Consider the following 20,495-nt stretch of genomic DNA (forward strand, 5'->3'; position numbering starts at 1 on the left):
CATGAAGTTCATGACATTGGCAGGGCCCTTCTGTGCTGTAACCACTGCTCAACAAACGGGGCACCAGCATGCAAGATCAAGACCACACAGCCAACAGATAAGGGATATGGGCTCAGACCCAGTCTCCACCCAGGTCTCAAGCTCAGACAGGAGTCGGCATTCAGGTAGCTGACAAACACAGCCCTCCATCGTAATCCCGCCAGCTGGTACATACTCGCCCCCTCCCTCATATTTCAGTTACTTGTTTACACGCCTTCTCTCCCGTGTAATTTCCTAGAGGCAGGACACCACGCGCTTATCCATGTGTCTTACGAGGCCCCCGCACAGTGCCTGGCAGACAGTGAACCACGGACCCTCAATTAATATTTGTTGGCTGAATGAACTGGCCGTATTCTGTGGGCCAGCGGGGTAGACTGTGACCTTTTATTCCTTGCAAATACCTTTATTATAACGAGGGAGAAAGAGGCACTGTGTTCCTGTGATATTCTTGCGGGCCGGGCAACAGCTAGAAGCCTGGAGGAGGGAAACAGCAGAGGTGCTGTAGGGAGGCCGAAGCCATTTCAATGGCTGGATGGCGGAGGAATTCATTTCAGATAGTGTAATAACATCTGCTCACGCTTCATCTGTACATAACATCTCCATTGTGAAGTGAGCCTAGACAGGATTAGACTGCCTTTGTTTTCACCTGATACTGTGCTTTCATTTCTCCCAAAGAGGCGGGGCCAGTGAGTGCAGGGGGGAGGGGGGGAGACGGGGAGGGGGGAGGGGGGAGACGGGGGGGAGGGGGAGGCCAAAATACTGCAGCATTTAGCAGGCTCAGTTCAGGAATCTAAATTGCATTTAATTGTTAGGAGCAGGCAGTTGGAAGGGTAGAGAGCAAGGCTGCGGGTTCCACAAGGACTCCCTGAGGGGTTCAGGGTAATTAGTGCCGGTCTTGATTGTGAGGTCTCTTTTTAGAAAGAAAAATCTCTGCAGAATTGAGCGAGTTTAAGTGCTCCACAGCAGCGCAGAAGGGTAACCTTCGGCTCTGCGAAAATGCAAAACCTCACAGACCTCTCTGCTAGGTTCTCTGGGCTAATGTTCCGGAAGCAACAGTTACCCACACAAAGGCTAAATTAGCACAATCCAGCTATATTTTCCTTCCAGGAAAGAGGATTTAGGTGTGGGTTTTCATACCTGGAAGCTTTCAGTAGCATTCTAGGGGGGGCAGATACTGAGCAAAAACACCAAGCAACTTGACTCTGAAGTTAAACGCGAAAAAAACTTCCCGCATAGGCAGAGTGGACCCCAAACCTCTGGGGTGTTCCTGCCCAGAGATGTTTCCACCCACCAGCAGCCACAGGACCCAGGGTACAGGGACACCCTCTGCATACCACACACTGTCCCTAAGCTTCCCAGCAATAGTGTTTGTTAAACTAAAATAGAATGCAGCACAACTCAAAGTGATGTGAAGTAGCTGACATTTTGACAAACTCTCACTCCTCAGAACCTTACATAAATTTCCGGGAAGACGAATGCAATAAATGCCTAATTATTAGACTCAGAGAAAGGACTGCTGAACCTAGTAAGGAGCCGCCTCCCGGCATCTGCTCTGTTTAATTCAAACGCCATGGAGGACCGTCCCAGGACCAGGTATCGTTACATGGCTCTGGTTAACTTACATTTCTGCAACAATGCTAGTGCACCCTCACATACCCATAGAGCTAAGCACCCTCTTCCTTTGCAAGAAACACAGGCTACGAAGCGAGTCCGCGAAATTGTCAATGTCCTACTTCCAGTCCAGGAAAGGAGTCCAAGGAAGTGTGTTCAAGAGGGAGTTGGATTAGAAAATTAAGCCAGAACTGTCCCCCACCCCATGTGGGCTCACCAGGGCGCCGCCGGCCTCCCACCAGGCAAAGCCCTGCTCTCCCTCTCTCTTCCTTTCCTGCGCAAGTAACACGCGCATACAAGGGCACACGCGGGGGGACACGCGCGCGGAAGTGCACACGCGCGCACAAACAAGGACACACGCGCACTCGCGGACACATGAGCACGCGCAGAGACAAGGGCACAGGAGTGAACGAACGTGCACGCGCAAACAAGAGTGCACGGGCACCCGTACACACTTGCACGTCGGCACTCAGACTGGGGTACGCGGGCATACACAAGCACACGCGCACACCAACCCAAAAGTGCCCCCACCCCGTCCCAGCGCCCGGCGCGCCCGCGTCGCCGCTCCCAGCACCCTGACCCTTGCTCCAGCGCCCCTCCCCCGTCTCGGGGCTCCCACTCACCTGGCGCCGGTGCCGGCGCACCCGCGCCCCGCGCGCGCACCCTCCAGGCGGCCCGGGTGTCAGGGCGCGCAGCCGCATGGCCGCCCTGGCCCGCGGAGAGCCGGGCCGGGCGAGGAAGGCAGAGGCAGGCGCGGACACCTCTCCGGCGGCGGTGCCAGGCAGGTATGCCTCCTGAGCCCCTGCGCCTCGGCGTCAGGAAAAGTTCGACCCCGTGAGCCCCGGAAAGAAGCGGCCGCCAACTCCAAGTCCACTCTGCCGTCAGAAGTCAGATGCCGGGAACAAAAGCCAGAAGAGTGAGCGCACGGTCCCCCGGCGCCCCTCCATCTGACACGAATTAGCCCTCCCTCCCCCACCCCAGACGCAGCTCCAGAGAGGAGGCAAAAGGCTTCTCAGCCAAACCCAGGAAAAGTGGAGAAGAAACGCCTCCTAGGGCAGGGCTGGGGGGCAAACCTTCCATTGCCCTCCGTCGCCCTCCGCCCTCCCACTGGATTTACCCCCGCCTCTGGCTGGAGTACAGCTTGACTAGGATTTCAGACCTCTCCAAGAATGCAGGCCCTGGGGCTTAAAATCAAAACCCGCAGGCTCTTTGCCTTCGGGGATTTTAAAATCTTGTATACTGTCCAGTAAACCTGCATCTGTAATGGTCAGTATCACTGGTAGTCTACACTGCTAGCAAACAGTGGCTTTGGAGTGCAAAGAAGGAAAACTCTCATGCAGAAAGGCCTCTTTCCAATTTGCTTCTTCAACTAAGGAAAGCAAGCATTAGCAGCCTTGCCAAAGAGGGTTGAGAACCAGGTAGAGGTCCCAGCAAGCTCAAAGTGAACGGTTATGGCGCCTTGCACACCTGGGGTCTGGGATCCACCGCACCCCTCCGTCCCCTTCCCATCCAGAGTGCCATCCAGCTCCCAGCAAAGCACAACCCGTTTTCCTCTCTGGGTCTGTGATTTTAGAAGGAAATGAAAAGCCTGTTCTTAATGTTTTTTTAAGGAGATGGAGGTGACTGGGATGGTGGGGTCCAGGTGTCACACGAAGAGGTAGTCAGACACCTGGAAAGTGGAAGGGTCACTTCGCCTGAAGGACAGCCCAGAGGGGTGGGTGGGCATGATCCACAGACAGAATGGCCCTGTTTCGATGCCTGTCAGACCCCACAGGACTGACTTGTCTTGGGCTGGGGTCGTGGAGCAGTGGATCTAAGCTTTCCACCATGGAAAGCTCTGGCAACCCACTCCTGGGAAATGCTCCCTTGATCGTGGACATGTTCGGCTGGGGACACGTCCTCCCTTCCGTGGGGTCCTGTAGAGGAGGTCCATGCACAGTAGCACATGGCCTCGGGAGCTGTATGGCCTCAGCCATAGCGGAACTGTGTGCCCTAGTGGCTTGGCCGGCCTCCACGCCCAGCCCAGGGTGCGATCCTAATGACCTGTGTTGGTGTAACACTTCAGATCTTCAACTCCGCTTGCAACTCCAAATGTCTTAGCTTCGGAGAGCAGTCTGGGTGGGCTAGACCTGGGCCTTTATGGTTAACACATGTGCGAATTCCAGCCATCAATTCAAAGGCCAGCATTAACCTCTCAGGTTCTGGCACTGAATACCCATCTTTCTATTTCTGGGGTGGAATAGCGAAGCTGCTCTTCAACTTTCAAACACATACACACACACACACACACACACACACACACACACACACACACACACAAAACAGGAACACACCATTCTGATTCCTTGCCTGGCAGCCACCCATTCATTCTCATTTCCCTCCATCCTTCAGATAAGATGATTATTCATCTGTCTCTATAGTCATTTGTTCGTTTGTTCATTAATTCATTTTCTAGATTCATTCATTATTATTCACTTTTTCTATAGAGTAGTTAAACTTTAGTTTTTGCAAACATCTCTCAGTGCTATTTCTTCATAGGTATCCGTCACCCCCATGTGACTGCAGGATCCCTAAGAACGCACATCTGTATCAGATTCATTTGAGTCCCCAACATCTAACACAAGATGGAGCCCAGAGCCATGTCTGCAAGCTGAGCTAGAAGCACATGATTCTGCTGTCTGGGGGTGCACGATGCAAACACTTCTTCCAGACGTCAGCTGGATCGATCACCAGTCTCACCCATGGAACCAGCAGAAGGAACCTGAATCCCAGCAAAGAACGGGTAACTCCCAGAATGATAAAGCTCCTTGAACTCGAGGACCGGGCTCCACACTCTGTGGGGCCCCTGGAAATGATGGTCCTGAGCTCCAGAGCTCCTAGGCCCGTGGCTGGCAGATTGGAAGACAAACAGGTGTTTCCACAGGGGACATCCGAATCTCCTCTCACTTGATTAAAAGGTACATCGTTCAGAAGATTCCCACACTTTATTACTAATAACCCGTCAGATGCATGCGACCACACCTCACAGATAATGACAACAAAGTGGGAACCAGGGACCAGGGACAGTCGTCGGGCTACAGCCCAGACCACCCCAGCCCAAGCGAACTTCCCCAAATACAAAACTGGGACCCCTGTCGGACGCCCCGCTTTGCCAGCCGGCCCCCTCTCTAGCCCCCTAACCCTCCACCCTCCTGCACCAGCCGGCCCCACCCACCCCCAGGCTTCTCCTGCTCTGCGTCCCTCAGAGGCAAGCTGAAGTGTGAGGGTTTGAGGCCAGCTCAGCCTAGGGGCCCCAGGGGACCCCAGGAACCAGGGCAGGTACGGAGCCAGCTACTCTAGCCTCTCCGGACTCCCCCACTACTGTGCTGCCAGCCTGGCCTGCCCCTGGTAAGACGGCGGTCCTCCCTGATTCTCGCGGGCCGGACCGCCTGCCTCTGACTTGCGGCTGCACCGGGTCCCCAGCAACAGAGGAGGTTCTCTGTGCACAGGACGGACTTCAGGGGGCCCGGGTCCAGACTGTGCGGGCAAAGCTCCAACACCAGGCCTCGGGGCTGCATCACCAACCCGGGCTGGGAACCCAGACTGGACTGGGGACAGAAGCCCTGCGGTGAGACCGACCCTAACACGGGATGCGAGGCTGGCCCATCCAGGACCCCGGGGTTCTCGTCCGACTGAGTGGAGGGAGGGCTGCTGCCACATGGCCCCTCGTCACACACTCACCCAGCCATCCCGGAACGCTGACGAGCAGCCTGTGTGTGCCTGACGTCACGAGGACTCCGGTGACGAACGACTACAGAAATACCTGCATGCGGCGTTATGAGGGGGCACTGAGCCACTCAGGGGACTTTCGGGAAAACAGGCGACGGGTGGGCTGAGACCTGGAGGAGAAGTGGACAGGAAAAGAGCCGGGAGACCAAGCGCTGTGCATAAGGCAGGGTGTTTGCGTGAACTGAAGCACAGTGTGCGTTCGGGGCGTGGACCCCAGGCAGGCGGGCAGAGGCCGCATCCTAAGGGCGGGCGTAGGGGTGGTGAGCTCGGTCCCGGGAGGAGTGGAGAGGAAGGGGACCCTCAGTGCAAGCCAGGGCCTGACCCCGAGGGCAGCGGGAATCTCTAGCGGTGAGCGGGAAGGAACCACATGAACACCCTGTGTCCTGGGGACCACCTGGTGGTGAAGGGGTTTACTAACAAGAAAATGACAGTGATTGCTGTGTTGGGGGACTGGAATCGGATGCTGGTGTAACTCGTGGTTTCAATGTAGAGACACAGATACTGACAGAAATCAAAACTGATGCAAATGTGCACACGCACATGCACACACACCCATGTACAAGCATGCACCCATATACACACACGCATATATACACTCCCCAGCTCTGTCCGTGGTGGGTGGCCCGAAGCGGCCCCCAACAGTAGTGGTTACATCCAGCACCCACGTCCCGGTTTTAAAGTACTGTTTCCCAGTAAAAGAAATCAGGGCTCCTTGGAGACATGGCTGGTTTCAGATCTGAGCCAGGGATACTACAAATGAACCTGCAATGTTTTTTTTGTTTGTTTTTGCCAGAGGGTAAAGGAATGCTCCCAGAATGACGGGGCTGCATCACCAGGGGACTGGAGTGGGCTTGCAGAAATTGCCCCTGGCCAAACTTGGGACAGCTTGAACATCGAAATAAATAGTAATAATATTGATTATAACCCATTCAATTAAATAGGAATTCATGAGTCCTACTGATAGAAATAAATAGCTAAATGAACACACTGTGGGTCTGATGAGACATAGATGCCTGCATGGTGTCAAGGCACCTCCTGACCTGGACGGACGAGGGCAGGAGAGGGCGGCAGGAGACAGGTGGAGGGGGCGGGGTATGGAGATCGTGGAGGTTTTTAGCCTCTACTCATTATGGGAACTCACAGAGGAGAGCCATGAGCCACCATTCTGCCCCGTCACTCTTTGGAGAAGATTCACATAGCCTCAAAGAATTGTCCCTTATTTGTTATAAAAGGGAAAACAGCAAGTCTGCGACAGAGCCGGCTGGCCATGCCAGCCTGAGCGACCGTGGCCTTCGATGGGACACACCCACCATGAGAGCACGGCTCTACCGTCGGTGCTCCTGCAGAGGCACAGCCTGACCCTGATCTTGACCAGGTATCACCAGATCCGAGCGAGGGACACAGGGGCCAAAATCTGGGGTCCCTGGGAGCTGAGCGTGGAGGGTCCATCTGCTGGCTAGATACACCCTCATTCCCAGCCCCAGAGTCTGCAGTGGGGGTCACCAAACACTCCGGGCAAATGACTCCCGTCTTCACCCCTCCATCCCCATCACACAGAAGATCCGCCACGGGCCGGTCACACCCATCCATGTCTCTGTGACTCCAAGTGCCAAGGTGTTTCCAAGAACCACCTAAAGCACTTTGCTTCTGGAAACAAAAAAGACTCTTGCTTGAGCTTTTTTTAATGCAATTCTTTTTTTTTTTAAATAAATTTATTTATTTATTTGTTTTGATTTCTGGCTGTGTTGGGTCTTCGTTGCTGCGCGCGGGCTTTCTCTAGCTGCAGCGAGCGGGGGCTACTCTTCGTTGCAGTGCGCAGGCTTCTAATTGTCGTGGCTTCTCTTGTTGGGGAGCACGGGCTCTAGGCACACAGGCTTCAGTAGTTGTGACGTGCGGGCTCAGTAGTTGTGGCTCACGGGTTCTAGAGCGCAGGTTCAGTAGTTGTGGCGCACGGGCTTAGTTGCTCCGCGGCATGTGGGATCTTCCCACACCTGGGATGGGACCCATGTCCCCTGCATCGGCAGGCGGATTCTTAACCCCTGCGCCGCCAGGGAAGCCCTCTTGCTTGAGTTTAAGGAGCTTCTGATACCAGTAAGCTGTCGCCAGCTCTCATCTGCAGAAACCTCCACACTTCGCTCTCTCTCCTGGTCGGAAGGCAGGGACACCAGTCATGCTGGCACTGGAGGCCCAGCGATCATCTCTAGAGGCCGGCCTCGCACATGGGCCCCGCACAAGCACAGCCCTTGGGCAAATCCTAACTCGCAAGACCATCCGCCTCCACCCCTCCCCGCTCAGCCGGCCCCTGCTCCATCCCACACCCGGGAGGGCAACAGGACACAGTGGGCCTCGAAGGGCACTGGTCGCATTTCAGTACTTCCTGACGACACCCAGGAGCCCCATGAGTCCATCTCACTGATGGCAGTAGGGCCTGCTCCTCAGACGATGAGGGAGCGCAGGATGGGGCACAGGACACAGGGGAAACCAAGTCCCCAGGGGATCCAGGGATGTGGGGTGAGGGGGCAGAAGACTGCAGAGCCAGCGAGCAGAGGCACATCGCCTAACCCGGGGACATCCTTGGGGCAAGAGTCAGATTAAAGGTGCCACATGTTGGGAGCTGGATCGGCGAGGACATTCCAGCAGCAGGAATGACCTCCTCCTAGAGGACACAGGACTGTAGGGCTGTGTTCCCACTCCAGGTTTTGTCCCCCACACCCCTCTGTGTCTCACCAAAGTCATAGTAAATCAACCTCAGTGAACCTGTACCATGAGTCCCCTGACCTCACGGGAGGTCATCTAGTCCAGCCAATTAAGCCAAAATGTCTTAGTTGGCTACAGAATTCAAGGCGACTCCCAGCCTGAGCTCACAAGCCCCTCCCCTCAAGGGGAGTCCTGCGGCGGTGACAACTGCGGCCCCGTGGGGTGGACGCACCACCCAGGGACCCGGATCCCTGGGCGCGTCAGGTGCGGCTCTTCACGGGCACGTCTCGTGGCTCCCTTTCAGGACAAGGGGACCTCCTCGGCGAACCGCTTTGGGCCGATGCTAAGAAAGTGAGAACTGGTTCGCGTTTCCCCTCCACTCTCCCCTTTCACGCGTTTCCTTCCCTCGCCTTCAAAAAGCACAGAAAACGTGCTTCCTCTACAAAAATCAGCCTCCGGTATGTGCTTTTCCCCCCTTTCCTGCTCAAAAACAACAACTGTTTCATTAAAGAACAGGCAGAGAAGAGCAAAAGAAAGGGATGGATGAAAAGGCTGGTGCCTCCCCCCCACCCCCGGCAGTTATGTCCCCCTGTCCCGGCCATTCCTCCTCTGTCTCCTTGTCATCCCTAGAGAGAAGGAAGGGGCTAGGGAGACACGGCTGCTTCCTGGCGGGGCGGCAGAGGCATCCTAGCTGCCTCCCCTGCCCTGTGGAGGGAGACAAGGGTGCGGCAGGGAGGATAAGGGCAGGCTCTGTGGAGACACCAGCAAACCACGGGGGCCCTGGCTGTGTGCGCTCCTGCCGGAGCAGACACCAAGGCCTCATACTCAAACCTAAGAGAAGAAAGCGAACCCCGCGCACCATGTTCCTGCCTCTGCCCTCACAGGCACGGAGGACATCCTCCCATCCTCCCACCTCAACACGGACAGGCTCCCCCTGCTCTGGGGGAAAATATCTGCAGGAAGGGGCAGGGGATTGAAATAATAAATATCAGACTAGTGCCTTAAGTCGAGTTTTCTCTCTGCACACCGAGAGGACCCCACCGGGAGGGAACTCTAAGCCTGGAGGGCCCTCTGCCCTCCGCGAGCAATTCTGGTCTCTTACACCAGAATCTCACACGCAGAGACCTGCCCAGGGTCGCAGAGCTGAAGACCCCGAGCCCCCAGCCCCCAATCCTCACGTCCATTCTCAGACCTCTGTGGTTTCTGACAGTGTCCCGGACCTAGCGGGGGCCCCATCCTAGCCTAGCTAACCTCAGGAAATGGGCCAGTGGAAGACTGGTAGGTGGCCTTCGTTTAGTACTGAGGGGAGATGAGCTTCCTCCTCACTCGCCACTAAGCATCTCTGCACCATCCCTTGACCCCAAGTGCAAAGAGACCCCCCAGAACAAGCTCCTAAGCAAGACCTTGAGACCCACAATTTTAAGACGCATTCTGCTGCTTTCAGCACAGAACACCGAAAGTGGAGAGAGAACGTGCAAGTCCGAAGAGAATAGACATGGCTCACCTGGCCTTTTAAATTCCTCCCAGTATAGACAGACCTTGTTTTGATTGTACTTCGAAGCTACTGCATTTTTTTACACATTGAAGGTTCATGGCAACCCTGCGTCGTAGGTGATGGTCAGCATTTTTTAGCAATCAAGTATTTTTAATTAAGGTATGTACATTGTGTTTTAGACATAATGCTACTGCACACTTAATAGACAAGAGTATAGCGTAAACGTAACGTTTTTACTCACGGGGAAACCAAAAACTTCACGTGACTCACTTTATTGTGATAGTCACTTTATGGCCATGGTCTGGAACCAAACCCGCAATATCTCTGAGGTGTGCCGGTACAATCAAATTGAAATGCTTCAGAGTGGGTTTCCCCTAACAGAGGAACATCTAGATCATGGTCAGGTCTGGTGATGGGCCGCAAAATGCCAGCAGTGCAACAGACAATCTCCACCTCCCACCCCCTCCAGAAACGCCGGTTCTGCGGGGGTGTCATCCCCATCTGTTGGCGACCAGCAGAGGCTCTGGGAAGTTTAGCCTGGTGAGCAGAGCCAGCCTCCCATGGGTGGTCCCAAACCCAAGCCATTTCCCCAGGCGGGGTGTGAGGACGGAGGGGCCACACCTGGCCTGTCCTTCTGCTAGAACACAGCAGCCGGGCAGCCCTCCTGTCCACTCGGCCCCAGCACATCCTCCCCCGGTGTGCCAGGGAGCTGGCTCCTATGAGGAGGGTATGGTTGGAAAGGAGACACCGACAGAGCGCCCTCTGAGTCACCAAGCCTCATCTCTGGATTAACCCCAGCCTTTTCCTTCCTCCATAGTTCTCCTGTGGACCAAAAATGCCCCAGTATTCCCTGGCTTTGACCAAACCTGGCTAGACCACATCTGGAACTCTGGGGAGGGACTCTGCCCATAAGAGCGCTATGCTGCCTCCTCCGAGATGGGCTGGACCGAGGTGGGCTGGAGAAATGGCCGCAGAGAGCACCTCGGGGCACCCTGGACCCGTTCTACTCCTTACTGTGTGTCTGCGAGTCTATTAGTCATCCCTCTGGGCCTCTATTTCTTCATCTGCTAACGAGAATGATAAACTCACTACTGACCTCAAACAGTTCTTGTGAGTTTCCCTCCAGATGACGCCCGGAGAGGCTTTGGTACGGTGCCCACTAAGTATTCCTTCTTCCCCTGCTAAGAGGGGTCCCTACACAGCCAGAAGGGTTTGGGGGACTATGTTGGGGGGCCCCAAATAGACAATGGGAAGATAACATCACAGTTTCTGAGACAGTTGGGCTGTTTCCATCCATACGAACAAGTTTTGACTATTCCTGAAGTTGAAAAAAAGCAGACCTTGTTTCTGTTTATTATTGTCACTGTGAACCGGTGTTTGTATTCCCGGGCGGGGGTGAGGCAGGCAGGGCTGGGTCCCATCTTGCTCAGGGGAAGCCAGGACTTTAGGGTGACTCCCCGGTAGCTGGGTCACCCTCAAACTCGGTTAGGCCATGACGAAGCTGGGAACACACCTGGCCCAATCAACGTGTTCTCAAAGAGAACGAATAACTAAATCCTCTGATTTGAATCCTGGCCAAGCAAGTTCCCCAGCCTAGTGTGATGCTCTTGACTTGAAGTAATCTCTACTTCACCCAAATCATGCCCCAAGATGCTCCGGCATGTGGAAAGCATGTTTCCAGTAAATAACGCTGCTCGCTGCAACTCAGAAAAAAGAAACAGCAAAACCTCCATCCAAGCCCAGAGAGCAGGAAGCACCCACCCCACACGAGGGGCAGAGCCTCAGCTGCTCGCCTGACCAGCGCCTTGGTCTCCTGCTGGCTCCCAGCCCCAAGAACAACAGCCCCGTATCAGCCACTCTCCAACAGCCCACGATGGGCCGGGTGGTGGGTTAGCTGGTGATTTCTATGTCAGTTCCCAAATTTTCTCAAACGTCAGTCAGGTTGCATTTATCATCTTTAAAACTTAGGGTTAATACAACTTTTATAACTTATAATTTTAAAAAGTTAACGCTTATAAGTTTAAAAATATATCCGTAGCACAGTACTGACAATCCTCTTAATTCTCCTTTTTTTTTTCTTTAAAGTTATTCCAGTTCCAGTCCCACCTGACCACTGGGGCTTCTCATCTGGTGTCTAAACTAGCAGCAGACACCTGTCCGTCGAGGTCAGACAGACAAGGGACACTGCCTGGGCCCTGTCCCATGGCCAGCTTTCTCTGGGCGTCCCTAGGCCCTGCACCCACTCACAGTAAACTACACATGTCCTCCCGGGAGCCAGGCTGTACGGGACACACATTCCCGGCGGAATGAATGACTGTAAATCAATAAAGACAGACGCCAGGTTTTAAGGCAACGGTCACTGGAGGCCACACCCTGTGGTCACAGCTGGGCTGGGCCTTGGAACCTGTGGCCTCATATCTGCTGCCCTTTGATTTCTGAGTAGCTGACGGACAATGACTCACAGCGCCCACGCACCCACCCTTCCATTCATTGCCCACAGTTCACTGCGTGGGAGGGACAGAGAGTTGATAAAGCCCGCTAGAAGGAGATGGTACCAGTGATGAGAAGGCAAGGGCCAGGGCACTGGGTGCCAGGCTCAAGGTCAGACTTGACTCTGGAGAAAATGAGGAGTCAGAAGTTGACAAGCAAAGGGGTAGGAGGGGGCAGAGGGTGGGGATGGGAGGGGGCAGACCTCCCGTGAAACGGGCCAGCAGAGAGGGGAAAGGTGTTTCAACCAGGACCCTGCTGGTGCAGCAGGAAAAATGGCGGCTGATTCCGAGGGGGTCACAACCACCGAAGCTGGGCTGGGAATTAAGGGGGAAAGATCCAGTTTGGTGGAGACGATGAGGGGTCTGTGTAGGGCCGGGACCTTCAGAGGTCATCAGCACTCACTGGGGGACTGCAGCTTCAGAGCTTAGATGTCTGGCATGCTTTTGCTGCAGTCTCGGGGGGGATGGGTGCGGATGGGTCCCCGTAAGCACGGGTGCAGGGCTCTGCTCGCTAGCTCTCCGATCTCCTCTATTACGAGCATGGGGTCTCAGGGCCCACCTTCTGTCCAATCGGCTGGCCAGGTCCACTGCGCACCCACTGTGCCTGAGCTTGGGAAGGCCAAGGCCAGGGACGCAAGCCAAGGTCACTGCCTGCAGGGAGCGCTCAGCGTGGCCTCCGGGAAACCTCCCTAAGTGGGTGCTGCCGTCCACCGCCCTCCACAGTCGGCTCCCAGCGGTGCTTCGTTGCCCCGTGCACACCAGCACGCGGAGCCTGGTGCTCCCGGCAAATCAAATGCAGAAGAACGTCTTGACCCTTTGCCCAGCTCGCAGGAGGTACACCTGGAGGACGGCAGGTGCCCGCACCGTGAGGCCCTCCGAGCAGCCTTGACTCTCGCTCCCCCGCGGTCAAGCCTCACCAGCGTTTTCCTCCCTGAGCTGACTCCCCAGCAGACGCAAGAGGCTGCCTGACACCCATCTTTAAAGATGGCCCTCCTGGGGCCCGCATCTCGGCCCATTTCCTAATCCCCTTCCAGGGAAACTCCTTCAAGGGTTGGCTGGAGTCCATGCCCACTACCCAGGGTCCATGCCCAGGGTCGACAGCCAGACTTCCCTCCGCATCCACCCAAACTGCCCCCCAGTCCCCACCTAGCTCACGACACCCAGCCACAGACGCTGCTCTTCACCTGCCCCAGCTCTCAGCTCACCTGGCTGCTTCCCACCCGCCACACTTCCCTCTCCTGGAGTCCACGCCCCCATGTCCTGGGTACCTTCTCTCTCTTGGGGCCTGCCCTCATCTCCCTTGGAGAGCTCTTGTCCCCTGGGCACCTCTACATGTCCTGGACTCTCCTCTGTGCACGCTCCCCCCGCAGCTGTCCCCTCCAACCCACCCTATCGTCGCTGATGGCATCCCACCTCCCCTCCAGGCCTTCTCTCCTGACCTGCTGAGTCCCGGGTATCGCTAGCTCCACACCTCCACCGGGCCGTCCCCTCAGCATCATTAACCTCAGCCCTCCAAGTCAGAACTCTGGGTTTTCTCCGCACAAGGACCACACAACCAACGTGTCAGCAAGCCCTACAAAACAAACCCCCAAAAGACCTTGCCCTGGTCTCCATCCCCACCACCCCAGTCCCCCCATCAGCAAGCTGACTGGCTCTCTGCGTCCACAGGCCCTGCCTTAAATAGGAACCAGGACTGGACAAAGCTCCAGCACAGACCACTCCCAAGCTTCCACAAGGACACCTTTGACCAAAAAACCCCAAACTTCTGACCCTGGGCCCACAGACCATTTTTGCCAACCCCTGCCCACCTCGGACCTGTTCAACTCCCCTGCTCTTTTCCCACCTGCTGGGCTAGCTGCTGCCTCAGGACATTTGTACATGCTGTTCCCACCACCTGCAACTCGTGTGGCTTACTCTTCTCTTCCTTCAAATTTTTGCCAAAACGTTACCCTCTCCGACAGGCCTTGCACAACACCTGAGGACACAGCCCTCCCACCTCGGCCCATACTCGCTCCCCCTATGCTGTCTTGTTCTCCTTCAGTGTCCTTATGGCTACCTAACTTCCTGTCCCGGGGGCAATGTGGATAGGTTTACTGCCTGTCCATCCAAGAGGGCAGGGACCCGTGTGCCTGGCTGGCACAGGGTTCCCTGTGCCTGGAACAGCGCTAAGCACCAGCTGAGCGATGAATGAATGAATGAATGAATGAATGGTGCTCCTGAGGGCCCTCGGCAGGCCCCTCCCTGACCCCTTCAGGGCTCCCCACCTCTCAGAGCCCAGTCGCTGAGTGTGGCTCCTCCCGGCAGAGGGTGCCCACCCCGTGCCTGGTCTCCTCTCTCCCCTCCTGCCTTCCACCCGGAGGCCCTTCATCCCGAACACCCACATGCGTCTCCCTGCGGGGTCCTCTCAAGGTGACGTGGGTGACGTCCGCTGGCCCCCGCCCATTAAGTGCGTACAGCGCCCCGCGCTCGCCGCCGCTCCCTGCCCGCGCCTCTCCAAGCATGTCACGCGTCACCGTGGGAAGGCCCGCACCTATTTACTGCATGAATGGGCAACGGAGGCCGGAAACGGGATCAGGGACGCCGCCAGGGCTCCCGCCCAGCAGCGCCCGCAGGACAGCTCGGCGCACTGCCCTTTGCAAAGTGAAGCACGTAGAGCAGGTCGGCGGCAGCCAGACCACAGGGGTCCTGTCCCAAAGCAGGAGACGCACAAGACATGCTTAGGCAGCGACTCCACCAGCACAGCACATGCAAACAGAAATCTCCGTTTCTTCGTGTAAAACAAGCACATGGTGGGCGATTCCACGTCCAGGAACGCATTCTAAGTCACTGAGCACACAAGTAGATCGATTTAGTTGGAAGGCCCTTCATCACAGAAGTATGCACAGCAGGAAAAACCGGACGCAGTTTAATATCCAACAAAGTGCCTAAGGCAACTGATGGCACTAACACGCCGAGGAATCTGTAATAGTACACCGTCAGAAAAAACAGCAATCAGATGCGTATTCATTGACGTGGAAATACCCAGGATAAATTAACAGAGGTACAAAAGAATCCAAGTTTCTCAGTTTTGATCGTTCCCGCCGGTCTTGCCCCGCTCCCAAGGCATCTCGCCACTGCAAAGGACAGCTGGCTCTGGGGTGACGGAGATCACCGTCCAGGTTCATTCCCAGCCCAGGAGTGTGAACTTACTTCGCAAAGGGGCCTCCAGGTGAACCCCAGGAGCACCCCCGAGGCCCCTGGCCCCCGAAGGAGGCCTCTCTTTGCAGTCCCCCACTGCTCTTTCTTGACAGATGAGCAGGGCCCCCTGTCACCCAGCAGACAGACAAACCCAGGGCCCAAGCCTGGGCGCCGCTGAGTCCTCCCCATGTGCACATTCCCCTTAAGACCCCGGCCATGTGTCCAAGTGCTGGCGCTGGATGCCAGCAATAGAGCATGAACACAAAAAGGCCCCGGGCTTCCCTGGTGGCGCAGTGGTTGAGAGTCTGCCTGCCGATGCAGGGGACACAGGTTCGTGCCCCGGTCCGGGAAGATCCCACATGCCGCGGAGTGGCTGGACCCGTGAGCCATGGCCGCTGAGCCTGCGCGCCCGGAGCCTGTGCTCCGCAACGGGAGAGGCCACAACAGTGAGAGGCCAGCGTACCGCAAAAAAAAAAAAACAAAAAAAACCCTGACAACTTGTAGAGCACTCTGGAATTTTTTTCATCCTAGTTCATTTTTTTTAAGCACTGAGTGATTTCCCTAGCCACGAATAATTGGAGAGATGTCGGGGGCATTTGGAAATATGCGGAATCTTTTTTCTTTCAATCATCACCACAAGGGGGGCAGCCACTAACTCGCACTGAGAGCAGGTAGGGATGCTGTGCAATTCCTAGTGCAAACCCTCCAACAAGAATTATCCCATCACTGCAACGAAGACCCAGCGCGACCAAATAAATAAAATAACTAAATAAAAAAAAGAATTATCCCACCAAATGCAATGAAGCATGCCCTGAAGGGTGCCCTCACACGGTTCAAAAGCATGTATCATGGAATTTTCCAGAGAAAGTCTACAAACTGGAAGGATGCCCTATTTCAGGAGGTCCGGGTAGGAAGTGGGCGGTAAGCAGGTCCCCAGGACCTCTGCTGTCTGCCTGCCTGTCTGTCTGTCAGTCCTGAGCCTCGGGACCACTCCCACCGCCATCAACGAGGCCGCAGCACGTTCTCCCCCTACAGACAGGGCAATGCTTCCCGTGAGCAAGAGGAAAGAAGCGCTTCCAATTTCAGAGCCCTGTGCGGGTTCTCAACATAAAGGGGGAAAGGAAATTTGCTATCCTGATGGTAGCAAGTTGCAGCAAGCCCAGGGCACGCGAGATCAAAGAGTCTGGGTCACCTCCAGGTAATCCCCACCAGGAATGCTTCCTCTGCTCACAGTTTTCTTTTCTTTTCTCAGCCTAAGGCAAAATGCAAAGCTCCCTTCTGTGCCCCTCCTTTCAGCTGACTTGGTACTCTTCAGAGCATCACGTGCTCACCAGACGCTCCCACCTTCCTCACAAGTGTCCATAAGCCCAGATTTCAGGAGCCCGACCAGGCGCACTTCTCACTATAGCTACATGGTATGGGGGGCAGGAAGGGGCACCAGGTTTTCATTGTACGGACACGGGGTCGAGGCCCACCTTTGCCTTCACTTGCTTGCAAAATTCAATTGTGTTTCCTCCCTAGAAAAACTGGGACAGAATCACCCCAGCCCCACTCAGCAGGCATAGGACAGGCAGGTGACCGGTACAGAGGCACTAGCCTCACTCATGGTCCCAACCATCTCCATCCCCCAGTGCCCGCTTGGGGGTCCCCTGTGGGGTGTCCCTCTGTGCACACCCAGCGGGAACACCTAGCTCTGCCACCAGACTGAGCCTCCTTACAGGGCAGGAGGGGGCTTTGCAGGACCTCTGGGAGCCAGTCCGTGGACCAGGGCGTGAGAAAACCAGCTAAAACCTCCTAGAGCCCCAAACCACGTCAGGACATACAGATGTCCTGCCAGGTAGGAGGCGGCACAAAGAAGCTGACCTTCCCTTTGTAACCACCGTGACCCACCCAGCAAGAGAAGAGAGCCTTGCTGCTCTCAGGGCCTCGAGGCCTCCATCAAGGTCAAGGGCATGACCCCTGACCCACCCTCAACACCGCACCACATGGGCTCTGAAGGCTGCTCCCCGCCCCGTCTATCTCTGCCCACCCCCTACCCCCTCCGCCCATGCCAAGCCCCCCTCCATCCAGCCGTCTTCAACAAGAGAGAACAGGGCTGCAGAGTAGATGGCTGAAAAAGGACTTAAGAGAGAGGCCCGTGCAGTGTGGGACCTTGTTAGGACCCCAATTCGAACACACCTACTGGAAAAGTCATTTTGAAGCAATCAGGGAAATCTGAATACAGTACAGCAACTGGGTGGCGATGCCAAAGAATTACCATCACCATTATATAAGCAAAGTGCCTGGGACTTCCTAAGCGTGCAGGTGAAAAGTCACGTTGGCTTCAACATCACCGAGTTTATCATCACAGGGAGAGGTCGGAGAGCAAGTACAGCAAAACCTTGGTAAATGTTGGGTTTTATGATTATACTCCTTCTACTTTGGGAAATGTTTGAAAACGTTCACAATAAAATATTTTTTAAAAGGAAGGAAGCCGTAACACACACAAGGACAGCACTCAGCCTCAGGTTTGCACAGAGCTCAAGCTCAGGCCCCTTTCCTATAGCTCCCTTCCTATAGCATCACGATAACTCTGTGGGGTTTTGGGTGTTAGTAAGGAAAACTACTAATAGTGACAGCTGCCCCATTTTACAGCTGGGGAAACTGAGGCTCGGGTTGGCAAGGAGGGGAGAAAACAGAGCTAATGCCCTCGCTAAAGCAGAGGGGACCAGGATGAAGAGGGGCCTGACAGCAGGTGCCTAACAGCCTGGACCCCGCGCCCGAGACAGGTCCTTCACATCAACATGAGACTTCATGTTTGGGGAGGGTGGGGGCGGTCGTGATTATCTGATGAACCTCCGAGGCCCTGAAAGCCACAGCCCACACACACACCTTCACATTCCCTTTGAAGGGTCTCCCAACACCCAAGGCCAGCCATGGCCCAACCCGGGCCTTGTCGCATCCCCGAGTACTGCACCAGCTGGCCTGGGCCTCCCGTCCCACATCCCAGCCCTCGGCTTTCCTGAGTTGCCCCGCCCAGCACCCCGCAGGCTCCCGCCACGAACTCCTGGCATGTGCGCACCTGGGCCTCCCCGTGTGATTTCTCCGAACCATCATACCACCTCCAGGAGGAAACAGGCAAAGAGAAGTCAGCTCCTTGGCCAGGATGGGGACGTGCCGGACTGGGTGGGCAGCCTCTCTGCCAGGGAGCTGGCCGGCCCTGCCTGACCCAGGGGCCTGCACACCAGGGTCCGTAGCCTCTTGCTCCCCAGCTCGCCCAGCACCCGAGCGGAGCCCGAGGCGCAGGCAGAGTTCTGTCCGTGCCGGCGACCAGAGGACAATCTCACCTCCTCTCCCCTTGACTGGCCACCGAAATAAACAAATAGGAAGCGGAGTGAAGGCAGACTGTAGGCCAACTTCAAAATTTCCTTGGCGATGGTCGATCCCAGCAGCAGGATCCACGAAGGAACTGCTCAGAAGAGCAAGGAGTCTCAAAACCAAAATTCCCAAGAACATGTGAAATCTCACCTCCTCTCACCTCCCCGGCAAGGGAGCAACAGTAAGGACCTGAGAAATTTAAATAATACCCACGATGACTGAATAACTACAACAAATGTTCACCGTCCCCCCAGAGTCCAGGCCCCTAAGTCCAAGGGTGCCTTGGGAACACTTCCTTGTCCCTGAGAGGACGGCTACTGACTTGGCCTCTACCCCCTGGCCCTCTTATTCTAACTCGCTAGCTGGAGAGGGGGTGCAGCCCGAGTCCAACGCACAGACGGAGACCCCGGATCCACATGGCAGCACCCTCTCTGCCCCAGGGTCAAGAGGGCGCCAAAGCCAGGAGGACATTTGGACATCCCTGGACCCACGCTGCCTGATGGAGTTATCACACAAGCCACATAGGTCGTTTTCCAATTTCTCGTAGCCACGTTTTGAAAAGAAACAGGTGATAGCAATTTTTAATGATATATTTTATTGAACCCAATATATCCAAACAGTTATTATTTCACCATGCAATCAACGTAAAAATTATTCATGTTACCTTTTTTACCTTTTTTTTTTTGGTACCGTCTTCAAAATCTTGTGTGCATATCACACTATCAGCACATCTCAGTTTGGACACTAAATTTTCAAGTTAAAGTGAAATGTAGGCCTAGCAAAACAATAAAGTTGTGTTCAGTGGGAAAATATCAGTACCCTGCTGCAGCTTTTTAAATGTAAATGACTTAAAATTAACAAGGAATTTGGAATTCCCTTCCCCGGTCACACCGGCCACACTTCACGCACATGGCCGTCATCAACGTACTGGACGGGCAGCTCTGGGCTCCTGAGAGCACATCCTCAGCGGAAACTGTTCACTCATCATTTTCAGAGGAAGATGAAGCAAAACGCAAAGGAGGCAGCACAAATGCTCTCTGCGAGGATCTGCTAAATTAGCAGTGTTGAGGCAGTTGCTATCCAGTCACTGGAAGCATGGGTCCCCCACGGTGCCTCCAGGGGAAGCCAGCGGGGGCAAACACAGCTTGTCAGGCACAGAGGGGACCGGAACAGATCTGAATGTCTTTTTGGCCCTGCAGAACCCTAGAGTTCATTCTCCTGTAGCTCAAGGGCAATATTCTAGCCTTTTATCTTTGTATCTAAGTTGTACACCCAGAGCAGCATGCTCATATGCCTTGGAATGTTCCTCTTGCAGACCTGCATTTCGTCACAATGCCCCTGGCCACCACTGAGGTTGTTAAAGAGACTTGTACTCCACTTCTCTACCATGTTGGTTGTAGGATGTGACTGACAACCCTGCAGGGACGCTACAGAGGCATTCCCTCAAGATTCGGTCTCAGGGCTTCCCTGGTGGCGCAGTGGTTGAGAGTCCGCCTGTCAATGCAGGGGACACAGGTTCGTGCCCCAGTCCAGGAAGATCGCACATGCCGCGGAGCAGCTAGGCCCGTGAGCCACGGCCGCTGAGCCTGCGCATCTGGAGCCTGTGCTCCGCAACGGGAGAGGCCGCAGCAATGAGAGGCCCGCGTACCGCAAAAAAAAAAAAAAAAAAAAAAAAGATTTGGTCTCAGAAACATCTCTGCTCTTTGGAATAACTTGTTTCTGATTCTGTTGTCTGTTTTTCTTGAATTCATTATTTTTGTCCTATAGACACGATGAAGCAATTGAAAACAACTGTTTCCCTTATCGAACTGGCTGCCAGGTAGCTCACAGCTAAATCATTGTGGTAACCAGGATATTTGGTA

The 20,495-nt window shown here is 55.1% G+C and overlaps 1 protein-coding gene across 6 annotated transcripts in view; it reads right to left on the minus strand.

Annotated features, from left to right (window-relative positions):
* The window catches only part of TNS3 (tensin 3), a 226,677-nt gene that overhangs the window by 187,374 nt on the left and 18,808 nt on the right, over window positions 1-20,495 (minus strand). The window contains exon 1 of one of the 6 annotated variants that reach the window (XM_049714877.1): window positions 2,274-2,298. The exons of 4 other annotated variants lie outside the window; for them this stretch is intronic. The gene's annotated coding sequence lies outside the window, so the exon portion shown is untranslated. Of the gene's footprint in view, window positions 1-2,273; window positions 2,299-20,495 lie in introns of those variants that run through there. One more of the 6 variants, XM_049714879.1, reaches the window with a different exon arrangement.

This window comes from Orcinus orca, chromosome 9 (assembly GCF_937001465.1).
Source record: "Orcinus orca chromosome 9, mOrcOrc1.1, whole genome shotgun sequence".
Lineage (NCBI taxonomy): Eukaryota > Metazoa > Chordata > Mammalia > Artiodactyla > Delphinidae > Orcinus > Orcinus orca.